This window comes from Oryzias latipes, chromosome 10 (assembly GCF_053564925.1).
Source record: "Oryzias latipes strain Hd-rR chromosome 10, Olatipes_Hd-rR_3.1".
Classification (NCBI taxonomy): domain Eukaryota; kingdom Metazoa; phylum Chordata; class Actinopteri; order Beloniformes; family Adrianichthyidae; genus Oryzias; species Oryzias latipes.
The window spans coordinates 5,903,285-5,909,673 of NC_136246.1; positions in this window are offsets into that span (position 1 = coordinate 5,903,285).

Below are 6,389 nucleotides of genomic sequence, written 5' to 3' on the forward strand. Positions count from 1 at the left end.
TTCCGGTCTGACCTCGCAAACTGAACTTTTTTTCTTCCAAAAACTTTATTGAAAACAACAATCCAAGACAAACAGCCCAAATCAATAATAGGAAAAGAACAAGCCAGGGGGTTATTATAACATTTTACACAAAGACATTGAAACTGACGCACACATAAAGTGTTTTAATGGCTTTCTTATTGTCAGAATGTTTGATTGTGGTTATGGATTGTTTGACCTCATTGACAAATATAGTGAAATGAGGGGTATTATTTGAACATTTAGATTGATGAATTTTCCATTTGCATAAAAATAAAATTAGATTAATTTTGTATAATTTTTCTTTTTTATGAGATGGACTATAGGTGAGGCCAAACAGTACATGTTCTAAGCACAGACGGAAATCGAGTGTATGTGGGCTTAAATGAAGCTACAAACTTTAGACCAGAGTTTAGTGGAAAAGGGACATGACCAAAATAAATGTACAGCATCTTCAGGGGGTTCTTGACCAAAGGATTAGGATACATCAATTTCTTTTTTGATTCTTTGCAAGTAAAGTCTGGATGGTTAGAATTTATAGATGAATTTAAATGAGATTTCTTTCACTTTATTGGTTAAATAGTTTGCTGGCAGATTCGAGATCTTTTGTGAGGGAACTGAACTGCAGCATCTGTTCATTTGAGCTCGGAGTGTCTGAAAATCCGAACTGCACACAAACGCAGCAGTACCTGACACCTGTTGTTGAGATGGAGCAAAAGCAGGTGTGTCAGAAAGATCAAGTATCAGATGTTTCCATTTTGTAACTCGTTCAATCCAAACACAAAAAGGATGAAGAAGAGCAGCAGGAATGTCATCTTCATCATCTCCCAGTGTTTCCTCCTCAAAGCGCCCCAGCGCTGAGATCCTCTCCTGATCGGTCCAAGGCCTCAATGCAGGAACTGCTCACTTTAAAACTCTATCCTTTCCTTCATCACGACGATGATGATGGCGATGAACACAGTTCTGTGTTGTATTGGGGAAATCAAAGTGGATGTTAACGCCCTCTGCTGGACACTAAGGGAAGATCAACTGACGTTTTGTTTACCTTGTAATCCTACTTCCGGGATAAGTGATCATGGAAACCTTTGAAATGTGTGTTTATGTTGTAAGAGGTTTTATTATTATTTCAGCATCCAGACTCCGGTTTTCTCTGAATTCTGTCAGTCAGGTGCTTCAGGTGAAGAGATGCTCCTTCTGGATTCCTGTTTCAGCAGAGGTGCTGATCTCTCTACAGTCATCTGCCCGGATTCTTTATCATTTACGGAATGAAACCGTGAAAGTTTATTTCTTTAGAAGGAGACAGGATACAATAGTAAAATCCTTTAGAGTAAAGCAGACTTTTTGACATTAATCGGTCAAAGAAGGGAAATTTGGATGGGGTCAGACTGAGCAGAAACCCTGAAGAATGACAGAAAAACACAAACTGTTAGCCTGCCTTCCACCAGCAGGGGGAGCCAAACTGAAACTGCTCTGCTGATTCTCCTCAGGTGTTTGAACCCGTCAGTGCCACCACCCGGGTCAAGTTTCTCAATCTGACCCAGACGCGTTCTCAGTTAACACGATGTGACCCAAAACCGAACGAAAAAAGTGGATGAACTGAAACTTGGAGAGCATAAAACCTCCAGGCCTCACATTTCCCAACAAACCTGTCATTGTTGCTTCTGAACGGCAGAACACACCTGCTCCAGGTGATGAGCAGCAGGTTGGGCAGGGTTTCTGGAAAACCACCATAGACTGTTTTTTTCCATCCACACTAATGTAAGGTGACAGAGAATGACCTCTCTGTGGGTGTTTATTATGAAAATTATTTGAAAAAAAAGTAAAATCAACAATATGACCTTCCGGTTGTTGTTTTAAGTTAATAACTTTGTTCTAAAATAAACGTTTATGGATCAGAGCTAAGCCCTTAGGTGTTTGACATTGACAATAGCGGAGTCCTTTTGAAATGTCTGCTGTTTTCTAATATTGTGCTTTAAAGTTCCACTCCGATCATCTTCTGATCTATTTTTTATCAGTAGTCTTTCATAGAGCTGGGTTCACCAATAATTTTCACTTCCATTCACCAGAGCCTGGATTGATTCGATTCACAATTCTTTCCATACACTCGATTTGATTAGATTTGATTTGATTTGATTTGATTTTCAATTTACACGGTTTACATATTTAGACATATTGGTATAGAAATACTTTAATAGTCTTTATATGTTAGGAAGATATTACTATAATCTGACACAGTTTACATGCTGTAAAATTTATGAGTGAAATAATAAACCAATGACATTGGTAACACCATACATGATTACATGATGTTTCAAACAGAGAAGCTCCAACAAAGATGTGCAGACCATCAACAGTGCTCTAAACTGCCTCATATTGCATAATACAGAATGAATGTTCTGCCTCTCCTGGAGGGCGTTTCAGTTTGACCACGAGGTAGAGCTCACGCTAAAACACTACACTTTATTCCAGAGGATTTGAGTAAAAAACTGCTTCAGACCACAAATGGTTACTTTAAATAATGTTTCCTTAAAATAGTTTGGAAAATTCCTGCCTGTGAGGATATAAAGATGTTCATTTAGAACATTGAACAGGTGTTAGCATTAGCCACCTATGGGAAATTCCTTTATACGTTAGCATCAAGCTAGCTGACTTTGGATTTATTGCTGTTATGCGATAGGTCACCGAAAAGGAAAATCATAAAAGATCATCTCTACTTGTATGGATCGATTATTGATTTATTAAGCTTGGATCAATTCAGATCAATTAACCGATTTTACTATCCCAGCCCTGGTCTTTAAATTACAATTACGCTATTTTAGCCCTAAAAGAACTGTACTCCATGACATAGTTTCTGCAGGAAAATTAACCTTTGAGTTATGAGTGGCACTGTTGGTGCAGAGGAAGCCTGCCCACACTTCCTGTTATCCCTTTATTGAAACTCTCTCCTGCTAGCTTACAGCCCCAACATTAAGGGCGGCTGTGGTGCAGCGGTAGGGCGGTCAACCCGTGATCGTATAATTGCAGGTTCAATTCCCGCCTTGCACGCCCATGTGTCAAAGTGTCCTTGGGCAAGACACTGAACCCCACTTTGCCTCTGGTGGGAGGTTGGCGCCAGTGTTCAGCAGCAGAGCCGCCATCAGTGTGTGAATGTGTGTGTGAATGTGTGTGTTCATAGGTGAATGGGACTGTGACTGTAAAGCGCTTTGGGCCTTCGTAAGAAGGTAGAAAGCGCTATATAAGTATACGCCATTTATGAATTAAGAAACAATCAGAAATGTATTTTTTATCTTATTTCTCTTAATATATGTCCCTCATCATCAGAACAATGCCAGGTTAAAAACACCATTTTCATTTAGGGGTCTGTAACTACTAAATCACAGCAGTCTGCGATTCCTTCCCTGTTGTCTGACGCTCTAGTCCTGAAGCTGCCATCTTCAGAACCAACAAACCCTCTTCAGTATCAAGTCACATTCTTATTTCCTTGACCTACAGAAAAGGTTCCGGGTAGCGTGCACTAGTCTGCTCATACCTACTGGGGCCCAGATAAGTGGAAGCAGAGCGTCTGCCGTCCTGCAGCCTGGCAGCAGCAGGACGTTCCCACGCTTGTGAGTTCTCCACTTCTTCTGTGCGCCAGCTGCTCTTCATTTCCATCCCATCAGCTGCACATGAAAGCAGCAGGAACCCAGCTAATCTGTGTCTGTCAAACCGAGCGCAACCAAAAAATGAGCAGAGGAAGAGGAGGCCTGCAGCTGTGATGAGGCAGAGCGCCGCTCTGACCACAGACGCTGAGCTTCAGCTTCCTGTCTGACCGTTGCTTCCAATGCTTTTCTCGTCTCTGCGACTGAAGTTCGTGGAGAAGCTCAGGTGAGGCCTTCAGGGACATATCCCACTGACAAAGTCAGTTTCCATGGAGACGGGCTCTGCTGTCCTGCTGTCTTCATGCTGAGCTGCTGCATGCATGTTTGGACAGATGTGCAGTATCTGTTGAACTGTGGTGCCTTCACAATCAGTTGGACTTTGCAAAACTTTTACATGTATCTTTGTATCTTCCCTTTGTTGTTGGTTATCTGGAAACTCCTGTTGTCCCATGCTCACCTCATGATCTGAAAGCCAGTTTGGCTGCCATGACAACACAAACAAACACTGACACAAACTCCCATCTCCACACACACTGCCTTCTGCTTCCTCTTTCTCTCTTTCCTCTCCTATAAAGAGTGGAGATGAACCATCACATCCTAAAAAAATTTGTAGGTAGAAAAAAACAGCATCTTTTTCAGTCATCATCAGGCAGGATGGAAGGGAACTGGAACCCCCCCTTGAAGGTCTTCTTTGTCTTTTGCTGAGACTGTAATCTCTCTCAGATTAAAATAATAAAGATTATACTTAGTTCAGCTTCAAGGCACTTTCACACTAGGCTGATTGGTCCACACCAGAGTTTGTGTCCACTGACATGGTGTGAAACTCACCTGAAGTGGTGATGTGATGATGTGAGCATGCTGTTAGCCTCAGAACGTCCCAACAGTGAGCTGTGGGGCGCTCATTGCGCCGTAAATGCGGACAAATTGTTCCTGAAACCCGGAGGGGAAGTGAAGTAAATGATGTAGGTGTTGTGCACTCCATCATGGGGCCGATGGCACAAATTAGAAGATGTTGGCTGCAAACGGTTGACTGCTGAGGAGCTGGAAGAGCTTATTAATACACTGCACCAGCTAGCTACTTGCCTAACGGCTAGCTAAGCAAGTAGTTCTGTTTTAAGCAAAGTTGCTCTTTTTTTTTCTTTGGACTTTTCCCTTCAGGGGTCACTACAGCCCATCAGCTTCCTCCATCTCCATCCTTGACTGCTCTGGCCGTGGTCCCTTTGGACTCACAACAGCTCTCCACCTCCCTGGACTCTGCCTATACAATAGAAATCGCTGCTGAACATCTCCTTCTTCTGACCATGGCATACTAGGGGTTAATTGTAAGACTTGAGCTGTTCACATACTTTTCAAAGGGTTGATGACAGGAGATGAGGTCGGCACTGTGAGGCTCAGAGACAGAAATAAAGTGTGTTGTTTTGCCTGTTCATCCACTTTTTGTTGTGTTTAAATAAAATGTTAAACCCCTGCTGGCCGTTGGGATTTTTCTATTGTCATTACCACTCGTTGTTCGTGGAGACACACACTGTAACTGATGTAAAGGCCAGGCTAGTTATTACCCGCTGCTAGGGTCATACATTGATGCCATCACAGCCCCTAAAGCAGCCTCTTAACTCGACCTCCGCTACAGCACAAGCTTACTTCGTGAAGGACCAGCCCAACCCTGCGTGACGTTTCTAAGCGGTTTGGCGAGTTTAGTATCAAACCAAACCAAATGAGGTAAAGATGTTTACCATCTCCTTGTTTGAGTCCAGCAGAACATCCTTAAAAAAGCTCAGATTATCCTGAACTATAAGCTGCAAGTCATCATTTCATTGGTCAAAGCATGGCAAGGCTAAGCATTTGATCTAAAATACACAAAGCCTATAATTAAAGCTAGAGTTGCCGATTGGTTGATAATAACTTAGAGGTTGTAGTAAAAAAAGCAGCGATGTGATTACACCAGGAGAGCCTGTCTGCCCCCTCATTGATCCAGACTCAGAGCAGTCTGAAGGTTTTTTTGTTTGTTTTTGATCACTTTAGATTCTCATTTACCTTCTTGTTAGTGCTCTAACATTGAGCAGAAGCATGTGTGAGGATTGCGGCCCACTGACCAGAAATGATGAGGGTGAGGCAACGCAGCTATCATGGAGGCACAGGGGTTATCTTATCCAGATGATAAAAATACATTCTTCTATAAATGATTTTGAATTTCAACTATCCATCTGTCAATGATGGAGCCTGTCCTAACTACTGTCAGGGGAAAGCGGGATACACCCTGGACGGGTCACCAGTCTGCACACAGGGCCACACAATCACTCACATGCACACCTTTTTAGAGTAACCAATGATATGAATCATGATTTTGGACTGTGGGAGGAGTTTTCCAGAGAAAACCCACACATGCAAACTCCACACAGAAAGGGATTTGAACCAGGACCTTTTTGCTGAGAGGCCAGAGCACTAACCACAGGACCCCGTGCAGCTTAATATTTCAGCTAATTATTTAAAAAAGTAAAAATAGGTATACGAAACCATGAAGATCTGACTGCAAACAGCTGACTGAGTATTTTATCAGGTTTGTCCATTTTTAAATGATTTTAGTTTCTTTTTCTGTCAGTTTCAAAAAACTTGGTGAGTTGGGCCGGATCAGGACTGGTTTATGTTCACACTGTTTATGTACTAGACCACCTCTTGAGGGTCTCTGCTTGTTAGGTCCTGAGCAGAAGTCACATGAATGTTTTCATGCCGGCA